The 27000-nt window shown below is 38.7% G+C and overlaps 1 long non-coding RNA gene across 1 annotated transcript in view; it reads right to left on the reverse strand.

The window, feature by feature from the left end:
• Positions 1-244: 244 nt before the first annotated feature.
• LOC146442698 (uncharacterized) overlaps positions 245-27000 on the reverse strand; it is a 71689-nt gene continuing 44933 nt past the window's right edge. The window contains exons 8-10 of the long non-coding RNA XR_014849436.1: positions 24665-24879; positions 16749-16866; positions 245-805 (exon numbers count right to left, since the gene is read on the reverse strand). This is a non-coding gene — a long non-coding RNA (uncharacterized LOC146442698). The remainder of the gene's footprint in view (positions 806-16748; positions 16867-24664; positions 24880-27000) is intronic.

The raw sequence follows: 27000 nt of genomic DNA on the forward strand, positions 1-27000 counted from the left end.
GTCAGGCAGACAAATGTGAATTTAAAAGCTTACATTTTTCAAAAGGTCAGCTTAAACAGGGTCAAGACATACCAGTTTGCAGAAGCACTTCTATTTGGCATAAAGGAGATTTTTTGTTTAGTGTGCCTTTTACACTGCTTAGAACACCCCTGAAAGTTTTCCCTGAAAGCAGTTTTTAACTCCACTTTTCAAAATATTTATATTTATCTCCTTGTGGTAAAATCTTCCCATTTTCACAATGCAATTATCTTAGGAATTTAATGGCTTTAATACTATTGGACAAACTTAATTAAACATCAGAACAGATTACCTGAAACATTTTCAAGAAAGACAACCTTTTCCTTTATTTAAAAAGAAGCATTCCTGTACTCCTAATGAATTAATACATTCCACATGCAAAGCTGAATATACAAAGTGAGTGCAGACCAGCTAAAACGCAAGGTGTCAAAGAACACTACCAATATTTTTTGAACTAAAAGCTTTCTGTGTTATGTGAGAAAAGCATCCAAAATACTCTTAAAAGGAAGGCACTTAAAATTAGTCGGGTGTTTTTTCCTGACAAATATCAATTAATACTCAGACCAATTCTGCTGCTGCTGGAAGAAGCTGCCACTGACTTCGGGAGGGGCAGAAGTGTCGCTTTAATCCTTTCAGACTGGAGCCAGAAATTCCAGATACAGTACTCCTCACGGTTAATGGGCACTCAAAAGCTGTTCACTGACAATAGAGAGAAGGAGAAGCCAGGGATATGGACACCATGAAGCATCAATGAGAAGAGCTAGACACAGATGCGTTGACTTCTGCCCTGAAAAAAAGAGGAAAACCAAAGCAATATAGCTTTTTCTACTCCAGTGAATGAATAAAGAGAAGATGACAGAAAGTCTTTTGGATGCTTATGAATGTCAAATACTTTTAAGCGGCTGCCTTTCCTTGTTGCTTAACATTAAAGAGTCATCTAAAAACACACTTAGGCTCAGTCTTTGGTTAGGGACATAAGGCTTAGGTGACTTATAACTTCAACATCGATTAGGTAAGAATGTTAAGGTTGGCTTTTCTTTTGAAACAGCCCCCCTTGCTAGTTTATGCATTATTTAGTACAGTTTTCCCACCATCTGTGTGTATTACTTAAACAGATTAAGAAATAGAATTGTAAATTAGTCCCACAAGAAATGCTTTCAAACTCAAGATCTGTTGTTTGCCTTTATTATTATTATTTTTCCTTCCTTAAAAGAAGTGTCTGTACTGAATATAATATATTTAGAAATACACTTCTCCATAAGCTTTTGCAAAGCAAGCATTACAGCATTTTGCTAGTGTATGAAAACAAAACAAACTAACAAGGAATGAAAGAACTAATCCTTCCTAACTTCAGATGTGCATTTTGCTTTCTAAGCGCCAGTAGTAAATGATCAGAAAAAGAAAATCATTATTGTTTCCCATTCTCCTCTTAAGAAATTTCCATCCTTTCATCCGTGCTAAAATGTAAATTAACTCTTTGAAGACTATTTGCAGACTGAGTGAGCAGGAATAGGTGCTTCCAATGAAAACAGGAGTGACCAAAGGCCACAAAGTCTGTAATTGTATCAAACAGCTGGACCAGCTGCTGGTGAAAGCTGGTTGGGTGGTTGAAATTCTAACACAGTGAGTGGGAAAACTCAGAAGGAAACCAAACAGCAGAGTTTGTAGCTTTAAGGAGTTAAAGCTTTCCTCTCTGTAACAGTGAACTGTGCTATTGCTAATCAGGGAAAGGAATTATTTTCAACTCCTTCCCCTGTGCCAAGAAGGCGTAATTCAGGTGCACCATTCAAATCTTTCTGTCACTGCCTTTTTTATTTATTTTTCCCCCTTACAAATTGCTCATCTGCATGACCAGATTATTTTTCTTTATCCACTCAGGCTCATCTCTGCACTGTATCAATAGCCTTATACTAAAATTAAATCCCAAATACTCATGTGCCATTCCTGGTGTCACATGTGAATTGTAAGACAACAGGGCACTGTTAGCAAGACTGTGTCCAACTGCCCAACACTATGAAGTCAAACTGCTTGTGGTGGGGAGGAAGAGGGAGTGAGAAAGCATTCTAGAGCGACCCTTCTTGAATGAGGAAAAATTCAACATTAAGAAAATAAAACCACAAGTTTGACTTTTTGATTGCTGGACAATGGGCATTGTTCATTCATTACAATAATTCTTTCCTGTGGTCAATATATACTTTAGACTCTGATATAAATCATATGAACTATATAACCTGTTGAAGAGAACAAACCCGCTAAGAGACAGTGGCAATATTCTGCCCTTCTGGGTAGAAAAAGAGGGATGCAGACCTACCTGTGCCATTACAGAGCTGTGGGACCTTGCACTAGCAACCCCCCTGGGACATTGCTTTCTGCCTTGGATCCTGTTCTGCAAAATCCAGTCAATTATACAGTTCTCTCCTCTGTTTTCACAGAGCCCTTTGAACTGTACTGCTGAAAAGCCACTGATGAGCAAGGTATTAGAGATCAAAACCAGACTAGAACTGCAAACACAGATCCAACATCCATGAAAGTTTTGATTGGGACCTCAATTTCAAGTTTTGCTTCTTTCTATTTGTTGCACTGGCTGAGGGTATAAACATCCTCACAAGAAGGCTCAGACATAAACGTGAACTTTCTGGATTCTGTCCTTATTTTGACTTTAAAGTGCATCTCAATGTCAGCCTCTTGCATATGGTACATCCTCATTGAAGTGCTTATTTTTTCATGTAATACCAAGCACTTCAAAGCACACCCCCCCGTTTCTTTACTGCTCATTGGCTTCAGCAGTGAACAGCAGCTAGGTTGGGAGTATTATATCTGACTTCTAATTCAATACAACATCAAAGGAACATATGTATATTTTAAAGAATTACAGCTAGAGCTGTGCAAAACTTGCCTTACAAGCCCCAAACCTTAGTAGTGTGTTTGTATCTTCACCTTTCTTTATATTATCTTTTTCATGCTCAGTGTTAGGATCACAGAAAAATTGTTGCTAGAACAAAACTCCAAGTATCCCAAATAAAACCAAGATACTTTAAAGGTTCAGATACTAAATGATGTCCTCACTGTTCACAGGCACAGGAGAGACTATCTTCTTTCAGCTAAGAAGGGATGCCAAATAATTGCACAAATAATACATTCTTGAAGTTTGTCATATGCTTGGTCTCCTTCCTTTTTACTCTGTCTGATCTGTATTCCCCCAAGTTTTCTAATTCTCTCCAAATCATTTGCATGACTACTCCGCCTCCCTGAAATAATGACACAAAAGAACTCTCCCCACCCTGAAAAAACATCACAAAAATCACTTGGGAAGGTTTTAAACATGCACTTGACATTCTGGAGTTTAGGGATGCAAGTGGATGTTTCTGCTGAAGTTGTTTACCCAAAGGCACTTTAGGTGCCCCCATTACTGGGTCACCATATTGTAGCTACAGCTCTCTCAATCTTTCATGTACTCATCTTCCTAATATCCCACGGGAAGAAAAGAAGTGCTATTATCTCTGGTTTATAATTAGGAAAATGAAGACAAGGGAAGCAAAATCATGGTTTCCAAAAGTCCTTCAGATCCTAAGTCACTTAACCCGCATTACAAGCAATATTGCGCTGTGCTCCAGGAAGAGTGTGGCTAAGCCAGCAGCCTTTTCTGTGCTGCTGCCTGGAGCACAGCAGTGTTCCTCTGGGAGCAGCCTACATGCTGCTTTTGGAGAAAGAATCATTACACATGTTTACTTGTCACTACGCTAAACCAGAGAGACCTTTATGAGAACTGCAGACTGTTTTCAGGCCTCGATTTGAGATGTTTGCAGAGTGTCACAGTGTCACTGTTTTCCTCGTAGCTCATGATCCTTGCACCTCTTTGGCTTCTTGCTTCAGATAAGCCCTGTTAAGTGATGCTCTTAGTTTGTAAATGTCATTTAGGTTCCCGCAACAGCAGCATTCCTGAAAATTTCACCTTTGCACAAGTTTTTTTGCAATGAGGGGTACCTGAAACTCCAGTAAACTGAAACCCTGTCCTAACTGAAGGACCATCCTCCGACAGACTACGTTCATGCCTAAGTGTACACATGTGTGCCCTGGCAGAGGTGTTTAATGTAACTGGATTCTTCTGCCCCTGCTTACAGCTCAAAAATTCAGAACGAAGTTAGAGACAAACAGAAATGGCTTGTTTGGTGTATTTTGAAGTACTGACCATAATTGGATATCAAAATTAAAATAATAAGCCTCCAGTGAGTTTTAGAATCATAGCATAGTTTGGTTTGGAAGGGACCTTAAAGCTCACCCAGTTCCAATCCACCTTCCACTACACCAGATTGCTGAGAGCCCTCTCCAGCCTGGCTTGGAACATTTCCAGGGATGCGACATCCACAGCTTCTCTGGGCAACCTGCGCCTTACCACCCTACCAGTAGAGTTTCATCCACTTATTTACACCAAGAAATCCATCAGGTTATTTAAACCAGTGAGAAACTTGAAGCTTTATTTTTTTCCCTTCTTTGCAATAAACAGGAAGGTACTATGATAAAAAAAAAATCTCAAGAAAAGCAATGTAACATAAAACATTTCCCTCCTGATAGTATTTTATAAATGACAAGGCATGAAATGATTGATCATACACTTTAATGACGGATAAGGACAATTGGCTGAAAGGTCAAAACTATTACGTAAATAGTAAAAAAAAAAAAAAAGACAAGACAGGATATTTTTCTCCAAGACACAGTAAGTTTGAAACGGCAAGAAACCTTCATGTCATAGCCGACATTTTCCATTTAAGCTTAAAGTTTCCATTTAAGCCAACAGTTTCCATTTAAGCTTAAAGAGCATTGTTCTGATATATCAGCAATTAGTTAAGCATTTTTGCATGTTCTTTGGCAAGCAAAATTTGAATAGGGTTAAGGTTGTTTGGATTACCTCCAATGCATATTTACATGGACAGATAACGATTAAGCAAGGTGGAACATTGTTAAACTAAAAGAGGAGAGATTTAGATTGGATGTTTCAATGAAATTCTTTACTGAGGGTGGTGAGCCCTGGCACAGGGTGCCCAGAGAAGCTGTCGATGCCCCTGGATCCCTGGAAGCGTCCAAGGCCAGGTTGGAAGGGGCCCTGAGCAGCCTGGGCTAGAGGAAGGTGTCTCTGCCCAAGGCAGGGGACTGGAATGGGATGACTTTTAAGGTGTCTCTCAAGCCAAGCCTCTCTGTGATAATATTCATTATCATAGTATGATATCCTTACTAATTTCTTCCCCTTAATTTATGTTTGCATCTACACAGACAAGAACAATTTAAAAAAAATCAAAAACATGAGTACAAGCCGAATGTATTCATATTTTAGGACTTGTGGAGCTCCCCAGATTTTAATATAGTTTTTCAAAGTCTGGATTTAACTCAGCCCAGAGGAGATTCCTGTGTAGGTATTGGCTACACTCAGTGACCATGACCCAATTCTCCTGGGAGTGATGCTATAGAGGAAGAGGATCTGTAGGAATTCTCAGTACCCTCTAATACAGCAAGACTGTTTTGTGAAGGCAGTTTCTCACCCTACCAACTATCATATTGATTTATTTCAATTTTCTAAAAGCAAAAGCATTTTTCATTTTTTTTATACATAGTATTTTGGTTGGTTTTTTTTCTTTTCTTTCTACTCTTCCTAAAGAAACCTCTGCAAACATCTCTCTCTTACACCAACAAATCACTGAATCTACTTAGCATATCCTGAAGAGGTGCAATTTTAATTTTTTTTCATATGTGACTTTTAGTGCTACTGCATTTGTCAACATTAGAGTAATTAGCTCAAGTTTCATCAACTAGCTGGTGCAATCTGTTCAGAAAGCAACTTGGAATGTTAAAAATCCTAATAAGCTTCTCCATCTTCACAGCTAAAGCCTGAGGGATTTGATTTCAGTTCTGTCTAAAATCAGAGGAGGTCTTTTAGGAGATAAATCAATGGCACTAAAAACCACAAACAAATAAATGGACTAATTAAGAATGATGCCATTAGGAAGAATTAATTTTTATGATATGTTACTTTTCAGCACACTTTAAAAAAAAAAAGTAGTATTCTACACAGGAAAAACTGAATTAAACTACATCTAGAGTGCCAAACCCACAAAAGCTTCTACCCTTCAGTAACCTCACACTTGTGAGTAAAAACAATTGAATACAAATATTTGAACCACAAATAAAAGGTGATGCAATATCTACTCCCAGTGAGACAGATACATCGAGTAGTTTGTATACTGCTCTTGGTTCTTGCTTTTCTTGGGGTTGTTTGTGTCCCAACATGTGTGCATTTGTATGTTTTAAGTACAGATAGAATCACTCAAGGCAGAAACAAGGCAAAACATGCTTTTCAAAGCAGAAAAAGCACTTATTGATAGGTGTTTGTCTCCACCAAAAGGCAGCATAAAAATGGAGCCTCTGGAAAACATCTTTAACAGCTCTCTAATCAAAACCATAATTTTTAAAACACCAAAGCAATCTGTCTCCCTTAGCAGGCTTTTACTAACACAGTTCAGAAGAAAAGAGGCTTGAAAAATGTTCCAGTAGAGAAGCTACTCAGTGAAACCACACTAACAGCACTGGATTATACAGCACAAATGGTGTTGGGATATAAATTAGGATTCACAAATGTATGCCTTGTGTGGATGGTGACTTCCCTGTGGCAGCTGTAAGGGAATATGAGTATGGGAAGAAGACAAGTACAAACACCAACTTGGTCATCTTCATTCAGCAAAGTCCTACAAAACATGTCAGAAAATTCATGGCTGGTACTGTGCAATAGAACTGCAAATATGCACTTACACTGTGGCTCAAATTTCCTTCTCTCCCTAGTCCACTGCACTCTCTGATAGATAGCAAACGCTACTTTCACACTGATAGAACCAGCAGACGAAAAGCAGAGCACTTTTCCTGAAACAGTGAAGAAATTGGAAAGAGCTATGGAAAAGGGCAGTAACAGATGCCATGAATATGAGTATTGTTCTTCAGCAGCAAAAGGAAGAAAAAAACCCCAACCTGATAATGGCATCCTCCCTATTTGATTACTTCATAAAAATACCTTCTTCCTAGAAGGTGCCTTCTCTGAGAGCTCAAATTATGCCGTAATACATTTATTAATTAGTAGTAATATACTAGAAATTACAACTTGCAGGGTTTTAGCTAGTACCAATTATTTCTCTAGCAGATAAAATTAAACATGCTTTTACAATCTGTTCCCTGACAATTTTCCTGGCTTTCCTTTTGTTTTGCCTCACACCAACAAAAATATAGGGCCATGTTTTGATCTTTAGGCAATACACCTGTGCACCCATTTCCTGCACACTGCTGGGCTCCAGAGCTGGGAAAGCAGGGAGCAGATGCTTCATTGCTTTAACACTGAGTGAATTCAGGAATAAATTCTGTGGCACATTTTGGTCCATGCCGTGTTTGCATGGAGCAGAGATACCATAAATCCAGTCCGCAGTGGTTATCTCATAAAGCCAAATCTGCGGCAGGCACTTCCCAAGCCCGGCGTAGGAATGCCAGGACCACGCTGCTCTGCAGGCTGCACAGTGGTAGCATCTCACAGGCAGGCAAACTACTCTGGAGCAGCTTTAAGGTTGCTCTGGGTTAGACTGGAACTTGGGTAATTGCCAGGGACTCTCAAACTCAGAGCAGGAGAAACAGCTTAAACTCTGTGTCTACCTGTGCTGTAGGTAAAGGAGTTGGTCCAGTGTTTCCAACATTGTTCCCTTCAAGCTGTACACAAGTGATGTAGTTTTGTCACTCCTTTGCTGCTGTCACACCAACTAGCAGACCCCATACATGGATGGGGACATAGCTGAAGTTCTGTTAAGGCAGCAGGAAGGATGGCAGGGGGCACTGATGTCTGTCAAGAGAGTTCTCAGGCACTTGGCTTATACTATTCCTATATCACATTACACTAACTGAAGCTTGGGGAGGGAAATTTTCCTTCTCAGATGATAATGTAGGTGCTGTAGGAAGGTAGTTTTGGTGGTTTTTGTGGTTTTATTATCATTAGGTTTTGTTTGTATTTTTAGCATGGTACAGAGCCTACTGTTATCCACTGAAATATTAATAATGACCTTTATCTTTCCTGCTTCAGTAACAAAATGGTGGCCTTTACCACATTTTTTTTCCAGCTGTTTTTCTGGCTAGTGCCCACATCTTGCTCATTCCTTTGGAAAGCATAAACCATAATCTGTGTCTCTCTGCCCTCCCTCCTTTCCACATAGTTTATGGTGATTCAACAATTTCTTCCCACTTTTTTGGTGATCAATTGAGCTTTGACCTCCAGTCCCAGGACTGGCACTTGTTACCCAGCCTGCTGTGACACCAAGAAAAATAATGGCAGCAAGCACATAGAAGTTGAGAGGGAGCAACCCTCATTAAGATCTGTTTGGGTTTTGCTGCTGCTTGGTTTTGCAGATCTACCTAAGTGTCTATAACTAGTTAAACATACACTCCTTATTACACACAGAGCATCAATAAATACATGGCAATTTTCTAAACTATATTTGTTGCCTAAGCTTCTTTAGCATGCATTTTTCAGTCTATTGCTGTGTTTTAATAAAAACTGCACTGTATATATTGTCGTCCTGCTCTGGCTATCTGGGTTTCCTTGCATATATGGCAGTTACACAAGTAACCTCTTTTTCCTCCAAGCTGGTAGGCACAAATGCTATTACAACCACTTCAGCGTAGAGCTCTGCAAGGCTGAATGCATTAAATACTCTCAATGCTCAAATTGAAATTTCCTTTTTTATTTCGGCCCTTTGTTATTGAATTCTGCCTATAATGGAGTACCTAGAGAGAAGATTTATAGGGTCCATAGTGCACAGCAGTTTAAGGATGGCCACAATCTGAGAAAAGAGCAATATCTAACAAAAAAAAAAAAAAAATTAAGATTAGTGTTCGACAGGGCAATCCAATCTCAGGAGTATGGTTATACCACCCTTTCTTGCCAGGATGTGGCAAACAGGCAATACTCAGTTGGTTCCAACTCAGGTCAGAATGTTGGCCAGATTTCAAAGTTGCTTCTAGGCCTATTTTCTCTATTAGCAAAAGGCTGTCTTAGATGGACACTTAGAGAATCTCCTCATGCAGTGAAAGTCTAATGTGATAAAAGGATGTGATACACCAGCTCTGATGTATCATCTTGGTGGTGGTACAGGACATGCAGAAATGCCAAATTGTATATGGAAGGAAGACTTTTCTGGTCAGCAACCCTTGATTTACAGGGACAGTGTGGAGACAGCAGTCATCATAGGAAAAATTGCTCTTATTTTTGCTTTTTTCAACAGCCAAACTAACTCCCTTGAAAAGAGGGCAGAGACTGAGGGGGCTTAAATTCCTTGCACACAGTTCAGCATGTCTGAGGATCTTAGGAGCAGAGCAGCACATAAACATACTCTACAGCAAAAAAAAAAGGTTGAATGCCAGGCTTAATATTCCTCTCTAATAGGGTATATTGTGACAATAACAATCTATTTGTAGACTTTTAAAGTAATACAGTGTGCTGTATTTCAAACAAGATTAAGTTGTTGACAAAACAAATCTTCCAACAGTTAAAGTGCTATGGTTTTTTAGATACCATATCATGTTGGGGAATTTTTCCCTTGAAAGCAAAAGCTTTTGCTTTTTGAATACCTCATCATCTATCAGAAGACAGCCAAGAACACTGGATATCCATCTGCTGTTAATTTCTTATTTCCACTGTAATAAGCTCATCATTCTAATAATAAAACTACTAGACAATAATTTAGCAGCAGTTACAAAGACCAATGGGTTTTCAGCTGTTAGTACAGGCAGAGGCTAAATCTGATATACAAGTAAGCAGCACAAGCAAACCGTACACATTTCTAAGCTGCTGATTAAAAAAAAAAAAAAGTCAGAAACCCTAAACAGACTCCTTTAAATTTGATTTTGCCAGGTAAGGCTACCCTTGATATACAAATGGATCTCACTGGGGTGAAAAGAACTAATTCAACAAAGTAGAATGTAGTGTGTTATCGGAAATATCTAGTAATTTTCTAGTTGAAGTGACTTGTAAAACAGAGAACAGCTGGCTTTTACATGTTGGGGTTTTTTTTGGTTTTTTTTTTTTTTTTTTTTTGCTTGCCTGCCTGGAAACAAAAACAAACAGAGGCTTTTCCTTGAAGTACTGTTTGACATCCTCACTCCAAAAGCAGAACTCTCCAAATTCCCAGAATGTTACCCCTTATTTATATTACTGCCCTGCATGCTATCTGTGGGCCTCCCAGATTCTAAGTGCTGCCAGAGTCTACCTTGCTCCCAGTATAAATCAGAGCAGCCTCAGAGAGCAGTTGCTTTCCAGGCTGCAATAAGAGGGGAAAGAAATCAATTCTTAGCTGTGCCATTGGCTCTGTGCCAGTGGAGGACACCCCATAGATATTTTCAATCAAAAACTTGCATCCTCATGGCAGCACAAAATGTCTACGGTAAAAAACAAATTGGGCCCTCTGCTTCCTCCCCTTTAGAGATACAGAAATGAATCCAAGCCTGTTTATCAGCTCCAAATATACTGCAACTTTGAAGAAAGTTTGGATCTATGGCTGTATTTTATAACATGAGCCCATTCTTACTCCTGACAGATCTCGCTGTGCCTGTGATTAGGAAAGGTTATGGCTGTGAATCATGGCTTGAGGAAATGTGTAGTACACCTGTGTACAAGAGTAAACTAAATTCAGTTTGCTATTTATCTACTGTATTTATCTCAGTTAAGTAAACTTCAAGTTTGTCAAGATTTCCTGCTGGAAATTCTCATGATAATACGGGTATAATTGCCTTTTTATTGCCACAGACATCTGCTACAGTTTTCAAACAAAGAAAATACTATGGGTTTTTTTTTCCCCTCCCCAGGCTTCCTCTGTAATAAGATCCTCTCTTATTTTTTGTGTGATAGATTACAAAGCCAACTGAGGGGCAGTAGAAGCCAACCAGCCAACCCTTTTACCTCCAGACCCTCTTACTCTCCATCAGGAGGACAATAAATAAGTTGAACAATGAAGACTGTAGTCCATTAAATGAGAAGTCTCAGGACTTAACTTTCGTAAGTTAAGCTTTTCCCCCAACTTTTCATTAAAAAGAATGTTTAAATAAACACATTGGAACATCTAGTGACTCAAAATGGTGTAATGTTCAGATGAATAATAATTAAAAATCTGGAAGCACACCACTTCTATTAACACTGCACAGAGAAAGAAAACTGAAGTCAAGTTTTCAAATATTCTGGGTTTTAATCAAATATATCCCGAATGATAAGAATCATTCTTATAGTCAGTTACCAGGGACAGCAAGATAAGTTAGACAGCTAGCTGGTAGCATAATTATGTTCCAATATAAAGATATAACCATTCTCTTTGCTTTGTTAATAGCTCTGGAAATTTGAACCAACTCAGTAATATCCAAAAAAGGTATTTGGCTGTCTGAAATTCAGCACACAGACCCCTGTGTAACGCTTACTTTGAATAAAGAGTTGACACCGTGTTTTGACATGACAAACCAGTTATAATTTTTCAAGGGACAGAAGTGGTTTTAAAATCAGAAGTGAATGTGTGTTTAAGTCACTTTTCAATGCTGTCCTTATGAGTGGCATGACTGTTCTAAAGTCACTGCAGCCTCATCAGAGATGCAACCTTTGGGCCATTTCACCAAATTATGAACTGAAATCCAGGGGGTGGCCACAGGTCTCTGATAGAGCTGCAAAAATTTCCACTTAAACAAATTTTAAAAATTAAAAATGCTTTAAAAAATTATGAATCACAACAGCTCTGAGTGGACCCTGCTATGCATTTCCACTTTGCTTTTTCCATTTGCTTGAAGAAGAGAACAGGTATCCGCACAACCATGAACTCATCAGAAACAGGGACCTTAGCTTTGCAGAGGTTGTGAGGATATGGTGCTAGGAAAGAAGCAAAATCCATCAGCATGGAGAGCCTGGTTCTTGTATATTGTCCTGTACTCCCATGGGCCTCTTCCCCTCAAAGTGAAGGATTATTGCTACCCTTCATATTTAGGAAATTCTTAGTAAAATGGGAGAAAATAAGCTGCAAAACTTAAAAAAACCAGAACAAAACAATACAGAAAACCCCCCAAAAAACCAACAAACCACACTAAGGTAATTAAAAACCACAGATTTGGACACATGCCTGACAGCTTGGCTATCCCTTTTGACAGCACTCATCTTAATCAATTCCTTATAAACAACCTTATCAATCATTGTTTCCCTCTGCTGTTCCCTTCTTCCCCCAATAGCAAAATTTAACATAATTTTCTTTATACGGACTCAAGCTCTTTTTAGTAACATGAAATATTACAGGACTGGATTGAGGGTGGTTGCATAATTTCTAGCCCAGTGAAGTCCTGAACTAGGGGTGGAATTACTAATATCACTGAAATTCTCCTATTCCTAATAATAATGAATTGAAAATGACTGCTTGCCTTATCTCTGTAAGTAATGGGATCACATTAAGACAAGTGCACTGAAGATAAATATTGGATATAAACTCCTGACAGGAAGACATCTTAGAATGAAAGATGGGAAGAAGTTCTTTTCCTTGAATTATATTGATTAGAAAAGGGGAAAAAAGAGCAGGAGTTGTAACACTAGAGAAAGCACTGCACTGGCCAAAAGCACAAGGGGAATGGTGAACAGGGAAAGAACACGATAACCTATATAACATACACTATAAGCCTGGTGCAACTGAAAATATGCATGGGCCTAAAATCTTGTGTGATCCTCAATAGTGCAGTTTTATTGAAATTTGTGGCAGGGAAAAAAAAATCAGGAAACAAAAAACATCAGGCCAAATATTTGTTAACAATTGATCCAGACTGTCTTAATTAATGGTTGAATTTGAACTGTCATGAACAGGCTCACTGATATGAACTTTAAATATTCTTGTAGAGTTCATCTATAGTTTCTGATAGTGGAATTCTCTGAATTAAAGGAAAAAGGGCATAGATGGGTTTATTTATTTCTACACAGAGCCCAACAATTGCAAAAGAAAGTCCATTGCTTGTACGAACATGGCAGTTAAATTTTTTTAACTTCCACCTTAGAAATGGAGGGTGGAGCATCCCTGCCATCTTTTGTGGTGGTGACCTTGATCAGGATCTGCTTCTACAAACAAACAAACATTTTCCAACACAATCAAAAAATGCTAATCTCTGCTTTCAATAAGATACCATGTAGCCACGTAGCAAGGCCAGTATGGATATCCAGGAATTAATTTGTGGCTATCTCCTTATGTCTGCCAGGGCTCTGCTGCAGGGGTGGCTTCCTGAACCAGGAGAGCACCAAGCCAAATTTATGGAAGTTGCATGGCTGCATCAGCATGAGGGAATTTCACTGTTGGGCTGCATTTCTGTGTTAATGACTAATGACAGCTCCCAGTGACTGCGGCCAGCCTCTCTTGCTCATCTTTTTGAAAAAACAATAAATTGTCTTAGTGTCTCACAGTGTTTTGCATAGCTACCTGCTCTCAATAAATAAAACTCCAGAGGGTCTTTGTGATTTTTCTAGTGCTTGAGCAGCCATCTGACAACTGGGGAAGTGGGAGCTGGCTGCTGCTGAGGCCAGGATTCTCACAGCAGCACCAGGGGTTCGGAAAATTACAAGGCAGTAATGACCAAAGCTTCCAGCTCTCCCAGGCTGAGCAAGGCTAAGCCTAGCTTTCCAAGTATGTTTACATTGAAAATAGGCACCTCACTGTGCTGACCCTGCAGGGCACAGCAATTTTCAGAACATCTCAGAGCAAAGGAGCTCTCAAATCTGGTTTTAACAAAGTCAACAGTCAAGCAAGTTCGTGCCTCAAACCTGGTAACGTCTGGGCTTCAACTTCAGGGTAAACTTGCCCTACCGTGGTCAGAAAGGAGAACCCAGCTGCCTAACCTTTGGGTGGGTGAGGCAAGCAACCCTTAAACTATGCCTGTTATTTATCCTTGAACTTCTGAAGTGCTGAGCTCATTTTGGCTTCCCCTTAAGTCAGCAAGACCCCCTAAGGATGCCATGCCTTCCTGGAGAGCACAGTGGCTGTCCAGGTGTGAAAGTAAAGATACTGGGGGAATGTTTGTAGGTATCCATATTTCATACCCTTCAAATCACCTGGTCCCACACCCCAAGGACCTGTCCTGCTGTGAAACCTCTGGTGGACCTCACCTCTGCCAGTGAAAACTTTCAATGCTTGACACCTCTTATCAGACACCAGTTGATAAGAGCCTGTAATAATGATCTTTTTATTCCTTTTTCCTAGGAACTAATTCAGGATTACTGAATATAGGTTTATTCCAGACTCACAAATAAATGCCTGCCAGTCTTTAGCTACTACAATATTGCTATCACCAATCAGTGGTGTCACAGGTAAATAGATAGCGTAAATGTGTGTATATATTCCATTTCTATCTTCCTGCATTATCAATAAGAACATTGCCAATATTATCTGTGAGAGCAAACCTGTATCAAGGGTTATTCACACAGTAATCACTGTAAAACAATGCAACAAATCTAGATTTCTAAATAGACCCTGGTCAGAATAATGCCAGTGAAAGAACATCCAGATGACACAGCTCTGCCCATTACCTACAGATAAAATATCCTCTTTGGCAGGGGAGATGTTTACAACTGCCCTAATCAGAAGCTTCTCACACATTTTTATCCCACCCTGCACCTTCTGTTGTAAATCAGGCTTTAAAAAGCAGATAGCAGCACTATGATCTTATGTCAAAGTGAGATATGTTCATTTAATGGGCCTTTAAATTGTTTGTTTTAGAAAATACACATACCACAGCCAAAACAATAACTCCCCACCATGTTTTTTAACTTGCTCTGTGTTTATGCAATTAAAAAATAAAAAAGAAAGAAAAGGACAAGAATCAACTTTAAAAAAAATAACCTTTAAAAAAAATAACCTTTGTCTGCATTTTTCCAAACCACTCCTTTCTGGTTTCTTTGTAGACAGCTTGTGGCTGCAATCAGGTTTTGAAATACACCCTCTTCAACAATTCAAGAAAAATAAAAAACTGCTGATTGTATGACTCTGAGCTGAATGGTCACTCTGTTTCACTGAGGAGGATTAGTGCAGCTTTGAGGTGCAAAAGAAAATTAGATGCCATAGAGCACACATATCTGTTAATGCTGTGATTCTAGAACACACCTGGGAGACTTAGGCACTTGAGGTTTGCATTTCACTTCTTTCTGGGCTTCTTTGAGAAACTCGGCTGTTTTGTTTTTAATAATTACTTGACACGTTGTTTAAAACACAACAAATTATCTTGCTCAACAAGTGTATGTCTTGAACCCTTTACAGATCTCATTAAATATAGTTTATTATGTACATGTATAATTTCTCAGAGGTCTTTTTCCGTCTTATCGTGTAGACTGCTGCAAATATCAAAGAGTCCAACTAGCTTTTGTTTTCCTTATCAAGTGACAACTGAATGGAAAATAGGTTTTCAGCTTTTCAACAGGTTTGCATATTTTTCTTCTGTTAGGTCCACTTTGCAGGTCTCTAACATGTGAAAGCTTTAAATACTTTTTTTCCTAATGGCAGAACAACTTGTTTTGGGTTTTAATTCAATGCATAGATGTGGATGCATCTAAGCAAATTTGATCCAGCAACAAGTTATTTCAGGTCACAGAAACACTGAGCATGGGGCTAGAAATAACAGCTGGTTCTGACGGTCTACTGTACCTCCTAGCTTTCCTTAAATGATACAAAATTGTACTCTGATTAATTTAATAAACTGGGCCAATTATAGAAAGTTCCAGAAGACCTTGGAGAGCCAGAAATTCCCTAAAACTAACAGCAGGTGATGCTATTTATACTTTGTTTTTATAAATTACAAAATTATTTAAAAAATAACCGGGTCTTGAGTGATAATAAACTGTTCAAACATCTACTGAATGGAAGAAGTAAATACCTCGCCCTCCCTGATCCATAATTAAGGTTTCTGCTTTCAAAAGCTTGGGAAGGTTGAAGTAGTAAACCAAACCCAGACTGGAAAGGTAAGAAATTACAGAGAGCCTAAGCTTTCTTTACTTGTAGCCCCAAAAGCACACAAATTGGATAGAATTTTTATTTGGCACAAGGGAAGAACTACAGAGAAGGACTCTGAGCACAACAGGATTAGTAGCAGTCTTTTAAAGAGTACCAGAAGGAAACAGAAAGCTTTCAAGGAGAGGAAGAAGATATTTACTGGAAAGAAAGGTATGTTCATAGCTGTCAATAGGGATTAAGTGAGAACAACCAGAGTCCTACAGACTGCAAAGTAATGAAAATAACTAGTAAATAATTCTTTACTCATATGAAACCAAAAGGAAAAGCTACTGCTATGTAAAGGAGAAGAAGCAGAAACTGAAAAAAAAAAAAAGTAGGGACTTTTCATGAGATAAACTTTGTTTTTCAATAAGAGTAATTGTCAAACCTGGTGTCAAAGGTGGTATATATAAAAACTGGTGACAACACCAGTTGTCAAACCTGGTGTCAAAGGTGGTATATATAAAAAACAAACAAAAAAATGGTAAGCTTATATAGAGCCAAAGCAAGAAAAAACCAAATGAGCTAGATGGACTCATGTTAAAACACCAGCTAATGCCTGACCTAAGTATTATGTGAAAAACAAGGACAGAACTAACAAATTATTTCTTGACACTTTAAAAAATATCTAAGCTCAGGCAGCATGATAGACCATTAGCAACTCTAGCATCACACCTGCATTTAAAGACTGGGGAAGAAGTGAGCAACTCTTTTCCCTCTGTGCATCACCTGACCTGACTAGCACAGAAAGCTTCAGGAAAGAAATCTGCAGTAGAAAACGTTGACAAGAGAACTGCAAAATAAGAAAATAGTGACATAAGTAGAGAGCAAGATAAAATGCAACACAGATTTGCTAAAGGTAGGAGTTGACAAACTTGACATACTCCTTTGATACAATTTGCTAGACAAGGGCAACACAGCAAATCTAATCTATTTGGTATTGAGAAAAGCACTGGATTTTGTGTTACACATGGCAGTTCTAGCTAAAAGGGAGGGGATGTGGATTAGAATTGCATAGTTAGTAGCTATAAAGATAGTCCTACACAGGTACAAGAGTCAGAAGGCTGGCAGGGCTAAGTGCCAAACCAGAGGGATGTCTGAAAACACTTTCTCAAGGGCTGTTCCTGCAACAACATATAATGTGTCAATACCCTGACACACAATAAAGAGGCCTGCTTAAAATCACCAAGAATCATGTATTTCAGAAAATATTGTCAATGTACAGGAGAATCCAAATCCTGCATCTGCATTAGAGTTTTCATTTGGAGCAGTCACTCTCCCTGTAAGCAAGCATTTGAACAGTCAGTCCCATTGTTAGTGGGGTCTTTGCCACTCAGACCAGGCTAAGGCTAGAAGGAGTTTCTCTCTGCTTTCACTGTCCAACAGCTTGGAACACAGGGGCCCTCAGCACAATGAGACAGACACAGATTTGATGGGTGAAACAGCCTGTGCTATTTGCTGATGCAGATGTAACACTGGTATCCTGGAGGACTTCAGTCACAGAAGAGATATGTAATGTACACAGTTCCAGTCACACATCTAAGATTAAGAAAAGACCCTTCATATTTGAAAATGCCAGAGGGGAAAAGAGGTTACTGCTTCATCAGAAGATGATTTTGAAACAGAAATATAATACATTAGGTGTGCCTGTGAGGAGAGGGAACACCAGAGCAGACTAGCCCAGAGTAACCCACACTTGCACCTCAGCTTGCCAGAATTTATCTCCCATGTTTGGTCTACCACATCCTCTGTTTCAGAGTTTCTCTGTCCCACTGCAACTCTCAGCCCCCTGTTCTAAGCAGGACTGAATGAACAAGTGAATCGCAGTTCAGTTCCTGGCAGGATGCAGCCAGCAGCCCCAATCTGACAGGGACCTCTTGGCAGAGGGAGGAGAGGGGCACTGACACGGCTCGGGCACAGTGCTGGCTGCTCCAACCCCCGGGGCAGATGCCAGAGGTGCAGAATGCTCTCCTCCTCCCACTGACCACCCGTGTGCAGAGTTTGGCAGCTCTACTTCACACCCAGGGGAAATGACCCAAGGCTGCTAAGGAGCATGGCACAGATGTGGGCTGCTCCTTGCTTTGAAAAAGTCACTTTGAAAAAGGGAATTCATACAGAGCCAATATTACAAACTATTCAAATTTATCTGGTACATTTTTGCTTTTTTACGAATACTTGAAAGATATTTAAGAAGGAATAATTTTGATTCGTCAGTCTCAGTGAAAAATTTGTCAGTGTGGAAACTTCTGAAATCCTCTCTGAATCATGGAATATTAACCTACTTAAGCTACATGATGCTCAAAAGCTATGGTGACATGGAAAATCCAGAGGGAGCTAGATCAATCGGAAATTAAGACTTCCAGATGCCATTTTATAAATTAATGATTTGGTTTCCCATTTGTACAAGTGCTGATGTAAACAACAATTCTCAGAAACCTCCTAGCATAGAAAAAAAACAAAAGGCCTGGCAGCATATTTTAGTGTTACAGTAGTTCAATAAGTGCGTTTATTGCAGCTCCTTAGGGGTTTGGGAAATATGTATCATAGACAAAAATATGTTTTATGGGCCAAATCCTGCTCTCAAACTTCATTAGAGGCTTTAAACTGGCATAATGGAAAACGAATATGCTTCCTCTGAGATCTCTGAATCTCTTTTGAAACAATGACAAAAATAGGAACCAAAAATATTTACCATCTGGAAGGCACATATAGTCTACAAAAGAGAAGTGATACAAAGTAGCCATATACTCATTAGAATTGTTTACCTCTTCTAGATATAAAAAGCCATCCACCCAAGTTTTCTTCTTTTGATACACTCTCCCAGAAGTTAAAACTGTGTTTGACAATGATCAAATGAGTGGTGACCCTTATTTTTTTTCTGAAATCTCACCTAACTGATTTGAGCGATCTTTATTCAAAAGGAAAGACCTGTTTGTTCAACTTGTACTTGAAATAAATAATTTGGTTGTTTGGGAGTTCATTCGAAGGAAAGGCATAGACACCACCCACCTGAACTTTGGTTGTCCTGTGCTGTCACTCACTCCTTACGTGCTGAAGTGTGTACATCCAGGTATTTGATCTGCCCTGCTGTATTGCTGCAAAGGAACTGAGCTGGCTGGAAAAGCCCTTTAAAATAAGATAAAAAGAAATAGTTTAAAAAAAAAATCAGAGGAATTAAGGCATTCCCAACTCTTGTGTGAGCACTGCAGGATCAGCCAGTTGAAGTGTCAAAGAAAGTTCACTGATAAAACATTTTTTTAATGTCCATGTGCCATCTAAATAAAAGATTTGGATTGAAGTTCTACAAACAATCTCTTCCTCTTGAAAGTCTTCCTCCTTTAGTGCTACCTGAGAACTAAGGGCCTACGTAGCAAACTCCAGCTTCCAAAGGGGGAGTGAGGTATACCAAAGAATATTTTTTTTTGCTTTTCTGATAAAATGCCAGTATAACAATATTGTGGGAGCATTCTGTTACTCCCTGTGATTACAGTCAAACCAAGCAGTCTAGAAAACACAGTGCTCTTTGAAAGACATACTGTTGTTTCAATTACTTATCACAATCATTCAAACAGCTTTAAAAGTACATGCTTCATTTTGCTTAATATGGTTAAGACCACAGTGAAGGGGGAAAAAAAGTATCCTGGTTTCCCAGGAAAAATAATTGCCAAAGCTGAAGGGTCAGTGTCTTTCCCTCCAGGCTTGCAACAAATCAAAAGCATTGCTTGAGACATGACTATGAATAACGAGAGAAATAATTAGGAAATGACTAAGAAACAATTTTGTCTACCAGATTCGAGTTATAAACCAATTACCAAAAGAAGTAATCTGTTCCTGCACCCTAAAATTGAGCTGTCTGTTCACTATTTTGAATAAATTAGGGCAATTTCAGAGAGAAGGAACGTGTTGCCATTTGCACAACAGAAGCTCAAACATGGCCATAGTGAATTCTGGTAAATGTGAGCCAACCCTCCTTCTTGTCCCAGGGTAGAGACATAGTGGAATGAAAACTCTGCTTTTTTTCTACACCGTTTGAGACAAAGTATCTGGTGGGAAGGAACTTTTATGCTCTCTCTGAGGAAGGAGAGGAAATGGGAGACTGTGTCTAGGAAGGTAAGAAACAGCCCAATTCTACTGAATGGCCATCTTATGTTTAGGATAACTATTTCCATTGCAGATTAAACTACTGCTGCTTGCAGGTCCTCTGAAGACAAATGGTTTCTCCACTAAGCTCAATTTCACAGACACTGCTTAACAGAGCATTACACAGAGACTGATACAAAATCAAGCAATCTGGAGAAAAGAAATTCAGTAAAACAGACACCATACTGACTAGAAGATCCACAGCGCTGCACACACTTTTACTTGGGGGCACCAGTTGGAATCAAGCAAGAATCAACCGCATGACATTTACTCAGTGCCTAGGAAAAAATAAATGCAATAATCTCAGTACATCAGAAAGTGCATCCACACAAACACACGAGCACATCAATCCTGTATTGGCAAGCACTGGAACACCTGGCAGGGAGAGATTTCTGCAGAAACAGAGATGAACAGAGACAGAGCAGTAAATACTGTTGTCAGATCATGTCTGGGATACTTTAGAGCACAGTATGGAAACAGCTTTGAAGAAACAAGCTATCAGCTAAGGATAGACGCTAACTCCAAGTAATGTTCAATTAATGGTATTCAGGTTCCAGTGGATACAGTTTAGTATTTTGCATTTTTCATTTCACAGATGAACATGAAAAAGCCAGCAGGGCTGGGTCAGTAATGAGTTTCTTACTGTCTCTTTCTCAAATATGATAATGCAGCATGCCTACTTCCCATAGAGATGGGAACAACTAATCAAGAAGTTCAGAGATACCATCCGTTTTGTGTCCTACTGGGTTGAAGGCAGTCCTTGGTTGATGGTCTGGATACAGCCCAGAGTCTATCCCTAAAATTGCCACAAGTGTAGGTAACTGGTTTTGCTTCAGTGGAACTGTGCTAGATTAGAAGATGATTTTGGTTTATTCTGTAGACAGTCTTCAATTTATACCATCTTCTGAAATCTAGTTTAACACTCTATAAACTGTTATCATATCATCCTTTGTATTAAAGAACTAAGAACATAATCCAAAGATGAAAAAAACTCCTCTCCTAACCCACCCATCTTCAAGATTTGATTATTTTAGTTTCATGGAAGCTTTGCTATGATAATTCCCAAAGTCAGACCTTCAGGACTACATGAGATTAAGACTGGAACATCGTTTTCCTCCCCACATCCAAATTCACATGCTCACAAAACAGCCAAAGCACTTCGGCTAGAACTTTTCAGCTCCACATGAAGGCACCAAATGAATTACAGTGCACACTGTATTCAATAACAGTGAATACTTCAAAGCTTCCTAATAACTAGGGCATGAATGTAAAATGTGTTCTCTCCACATCTAAGAGTTTTCCCCTTTCTCATCATGTTCTTTGAAAAGGTGGCTTTATTCATATTTTTGTGACTGTTCTTGTTCTACAAAAGCACTTTTAGGATTTTATTGAGGTTTACATACACCAGTGTTCAAGACGAAAGGCTTTCACGTCAATTATTAATAACAAAATCTTTCATCTGTCTATTAAAAAAAATAAAAACATGATCCTTTTTTCCCTCATTTTGATGTTTAATTTAGAATGGAAATCAAACTCTTTAAAAAAGTTTTCCTCACTATCACAAGGGAAACTATGATGCTTTTAAGAATTCTCTCTATGAAGATAATGCCTACTAAAAATAAAATGGAAAATAATAAAATAAAAGGCTTAATCCTTTTTTAAAAAACATTGAGCGTATTTAATGACTTCAACAGGAGTGGAAAGGCAATTAGGATCTCATGGAATCAGAACACAAAATGCTGTTCCTACTAATATATTTGGGGATAATCAGTTCATTGGCTTAGAAAGCGACTCAACAGGGACTTTACGAGCTGTAAAAAAATGGAAATATTCCTGATTTAAAGAAAACATTCTTTGGTTTTACATCTGTTCCTTCAAAAGATCTCAGCAAGAGCATGGACTGTCCCCATATTATCACAGCGCATGAGGGATTCTCCTGTGATGACCTGAAGTCCTGGAGCACTTGCCATGCTGCAGTGTAATTGCTCACAGACACCTCAGCCTGTAGTACAAGCAATTAAAGTCGTTAGTGCTCTGCAAGAGTAATTTCAGACCTCGGTGGAGCATTGCTGCCAAGGCCTCTTTTCAGGATCTCTGTCTGTCAGATTTCATGGCATTTTAAAATTAAAACTGCAAGTGTGGATTCTATTTATTTTTATTTCCATAAAACTACCACAGAAAAATCCTCCTTCCCTGAAACAGTCATCAGGTGTCACTTCATACTGACTTTCCTTCAAACTTTCTACTGTATTTCATAGTTAGGGTTTGAAATGAAATTATTTTGTTTGAGACAGCAAAGATCACAGTTCTTGGATGTAATTTTAAAAAGTTCCTGCCCCTCTAATTACCTTTTTATTTCAATTAAGATTTTATATTTCTAGCCTAATTTCATGTTTCTAACATGTTTCATCACTGAATTTTGAGCTACCAATGGATGTACCTTGACTGATGGGTACCTTGGGAAAAAAATGAAGTGTTTGGGCAAGACTGCCTTTTGTTACCTTTTCTGCCTTTAGTTATTACTTTTCATCTTAAGATTAAGGTAGTGATGATCTGGAAATCTTAACCTGACTCTTAAGTGAAATAAACCACTCACCTTTTTATTTGACAGCATTGAAGTTCTTTCATTGTACACAGAGGTATGTTAATTATCTCTTCTTACTTCCCTTCCTTCTCCCCTGCCACACAAATGAAGAGGCTAATCCTTTTTTACTTGTCATGAATGATAGCACAGGTGTGATGCATTTGCTCTGTTTTAGTCACCATCTGCCCAGGGTCTGAGGCAGGTACCCTCAGTTCCCTTCTTTATTAGCAGAGAGAAACAGGTACCTCCAGAGAGCAATTTATCTTATCCTGAGATGGAGGTGTCTAAATTAGGTCAGAAAAATCACTCTGGAGATACCTATTGTATTTCTGGGAGCATTAAGGGAGCCTGAGGTGACTGACTCAAACTTGGATGCAGAACTTTTAGACATCCCAGGCAGAATATCCACAAGAGCCACTAAAATAATCCAACCCTGGTATAATAATTCTCACTGCAGGCTGATACAATCTAAATGGGACCAATATCTCACAGCACAGATAAAGTCTGGCATGGACAGTCAAAGTTAGCAACTGTGAATTTGATGCCTGACATTAATACAGAGATAATAGTGAGATTGTAGCTTTGAGAGCCATCAGATGAACTTGACTCAGTTGTCATTAATCAAACACGCCTTGCTTTCACATCCCATACTTTAGGGCCTCCATGCATGAGGCAGCGATGCTAAAATGTGCAACTGAGCATCTCTTTTTCTGGAACAGCAAGTTCCTTATTGCTAGTAATAGTAAATTAGTTACTATTGATTCTCAAACACCCTGGTTATCCCTGTCTAATCATTAACATTCCTGCAAGGTAGGAAGGTTCCCTATTAAAGGGAATCAACTTTAAATTTGGGGCCTCGCTAAAAAAAAAAAATAGGATACATAAGGTTTGTTGTGATTGCTCAAAAGATTGAAAGATTTTGGCAAAGTAGTAAAGATGTAGGAAGATTTATATTGTTGCATAAATCTAAACACAAGACCCCAATCTCCCCAGTATGTGCATAATCATCACTGCAAATCTCATTAAAATGCACTTGTCTCTCAGGGGTCTGTGGTACATATAGGGCACATTGCAACAGCAGTAACAGCTTAGAACAAGAATTAGCTAAACATATCGAGCTGCTGACACTACTGCCCAAGAAACTTTGGTTTCTGTGCTATTATTATAATTGTGATAACTGGGAAATGCTAATCTCTTGCCTGAGTCTTAGTGAACCAAACTGAACTGAGTACAGAAGCACAAAGGCTACAGCCTGCATCAAAGGTATAATCATCCTGACTAGTGGAATAAAAATGATTTAGGTCACACCACAGAAGTACTCATAAATCAACAGTGCCCTGAATGCAAAATGAGACTGAAACCAATAGTTAGCCTGAACTTTGTTCACAAATTCAAATTGCCAACAGCAGCAATGCCAGCTCTCACTGTTTTCTTTGGGACTGTTGTGATATTTGTTGTTCTTCTTAAAGTCCGGGCACCTGTGGTCAAGGGATTAGGTGTTGATCTCTGCTTTTTTAATCTAAAATAAAAGTAACTTTTTCAAGTGTGAGGAAATGCTTCTAAATGTTGCCTGTGCATGGCAAGCTACAGACTCATTCTTTCTGTGCTCCAGAGCAGTCAGACCCAAAGAAACTCTGAAGCAGAAAGAAAACAGTGAGAGTGCAACTTGTAACTCCTGCAGAGCTCTATGGTCTTGAGCTGTCTATTATGATTTTTGGAAAGCTGTTTCCTTGTGCTCTGCTGGTACAAAGAATAGGCAGAGCAAATCCACGTTTACCTCTTCAGACAAAAAGACAGAGAAAGTGAACGAAAATACCTCAACCCCATGTTCTCCCCAGGATTTGCTCCAACATGATGATTTTCTCACCAGGTGAGATGAATGTAGGATATAGGATGTCTCTGTAGCCTTAGAGGTTGTGAAAACACACTCGCATATGAGAAAGCTTTCCAGTGCTGTCCTTTCCATGTCCTGCTCCAAGAGGACTATACAGAGAGTGTACAGGATATGGTTCCATTTTTCATCTTGCAATTTCAATCCATTCCCACCTCTCGTGGGACTACAACATGGTCAGTTTTCTAAAGCTAAGCAGTTGTTGGGAAGAGAAAAAAGAAGATTTTAGCTATGGTTTGATAATCACTCTGAACAGGCAATGTTTATAAGCAATATCATTTATAGACAAGAAAATAATATTATTTGTGAGCAGTCACAAGGCAAAATTTGCTATTATTGTTAATTTTGCAAGGACTGGCTAGTAAAAAAAGAATACAGAAATCAAAGATTGGAGATAGCCTTTGGGAAGAAGAGCAAACAACATCTTCATTTATTTTTTGTTTTTCATGGAGTTTTCCTGCAAGGGCCCATCTGAATCAGAACAGTTTTGATTGTTATTCTTCTAGAGTGAAGACCTGTGAATTGTCCTGTTAAGTGTGTATGAACAGGGCTTCCCTTACCCAGTAAACACTTCTTGTTTCTGCTGTTTGAATCCCTATTTAAAACAAAAGGTTTAAAATATGATAAACAGAAGTCAAGGATACAAATTCTAAATATTTGTCTGGTTTTGCTGTCTGTGACTTTCACTTACTCTCACAAAAAAACACGTGACACCAGTGAAATTGTGCTGGGTTTCTACCTTTGTAAGGAGTTCAGTATCAATTCCTGCATGAATGAATCACTTCTGTTAAATGTGACCCACTCTGCAGAGCCCTCCTCCTAGATATGCATGTTCAAGGGACTATTACCAGTGCAGTCCTAGCTCCTACAGTTCAAATTCCAATCTTCCCGGAATGGTTATGGAAGAACCATAATATTTACCAATACCTTTAAGCTACTAATTTTCCTATACATCTAAATCCTGGCACATATAGAAATATTCCAAACACTCTATGCCTTTTAAAGCTGTTTATTCCAAATGAAATAAATCAGGCAGTGTTCAGAGTAGATTACAGAGATTTTTACCTGCTGCTCTGAGGCCAGATGTGAATGTAACCAACACTGGGAAAGCACATTTCTAATTTTGCTGAACCACAAGACTAGAAATTAAATGAGAATTTCCATTAGGAGAGAGCAGGCTTCCTTTTAGGACATGAAAGGAAGATATATGAGGTAAGAAAAGTATATTTAGGTATTGTCTGCCTTGATTATACAATCTCTTCTAGTTTTTCAAAAGAGTAGGAAACTATCTGGCTTGAATTCTCTGCAAGTAGGGCTTACAAATGTTACTGAAGTGTAATAGCTCCCCCTGCCAGGTTTAGATTATAAGCTACATTCCATACATGGTACAACCCTCACACACACTCCAGAAATAAATTAACACCTAAGTTAGCATTTGCTGTCACTGCTTTCATCTTCAATGCTTATTAGATCAAAAGAAAAAAAATATACGGACTTAATACCTAATGTGTATTAAGGTAATTTTGTAAAACTTTCAAAGAAGTAGATATTAATTTGCATTCAGTGTGTGTAGGAGAAAGGTAAAATTATTCCAACTGGTTAGGGAGAAATAAACTAAGTTACAAAATTTAATTTTGATTTAATTTACTGTTAACTTTTCAGTCTTTTATCAAATTAACTTATTTTTCTATCTCAAACAATTTCATGAAAGACAATTGTGGTCTAAAACTGTTGCCTGCTGACAAGGTAGGACCAAGCTCTATTGGGCTGCACCATGTTTGGTCCATTTATGGCTTCAGAAATGCTGATGACAAAAGTTCAGAGCTAACACCCTTAACCTGCACTTGTGTCTGATGCCAAGAAAGCCTATAGGATGACTCTGAAAGTAGAGCTATGCAAATAAAATTGTATCTAAACAGGGAGAATTCAAATCTGTCATGAAGCCCTAGCCTTAAAAACACTCGACTACTCTGTGGAAATGTGAATATGTCTACATACATGTCTGTATCTACACAGAGATATAATGGCAATGACTAGGCTGAAGTCTTGAAAATCTGAGTGTGAAAGTATGTTGTCATCATCATCATCATCACCATCATATGTACTTTTTCAAGAAAAAAAGAAAATTGCCATCCTCTGCTTCCTCTTCCATCTCATCCCCAACCTGGTTTATGCATTAATTTAGACACAGCAATTTTTTTTATAATCTTGCAGTTAATTTACAATGAGTCAAGTCAGGCATCACCTTTAATACAAATTACCAGTGTATGCAACTAATGAATTTTTTATTGCTGTCTGTTTAGTAGAGTCAG

This window comes from Lichenostomus cassidix, chromosome 1Ab (assembly GCF_008360975.1).
Source record: "Lichenostomus cassidix isolate B80296 chromosome 1Ab, HeHo_3.0, whole genome shotgun sequence".
Lineage (NCBI taxonomy): Eukaryota > Metazoa > Chordata > Aves > Passeriformes > Meliphagidae > Lichenostomus > Lichenostomus cassidix.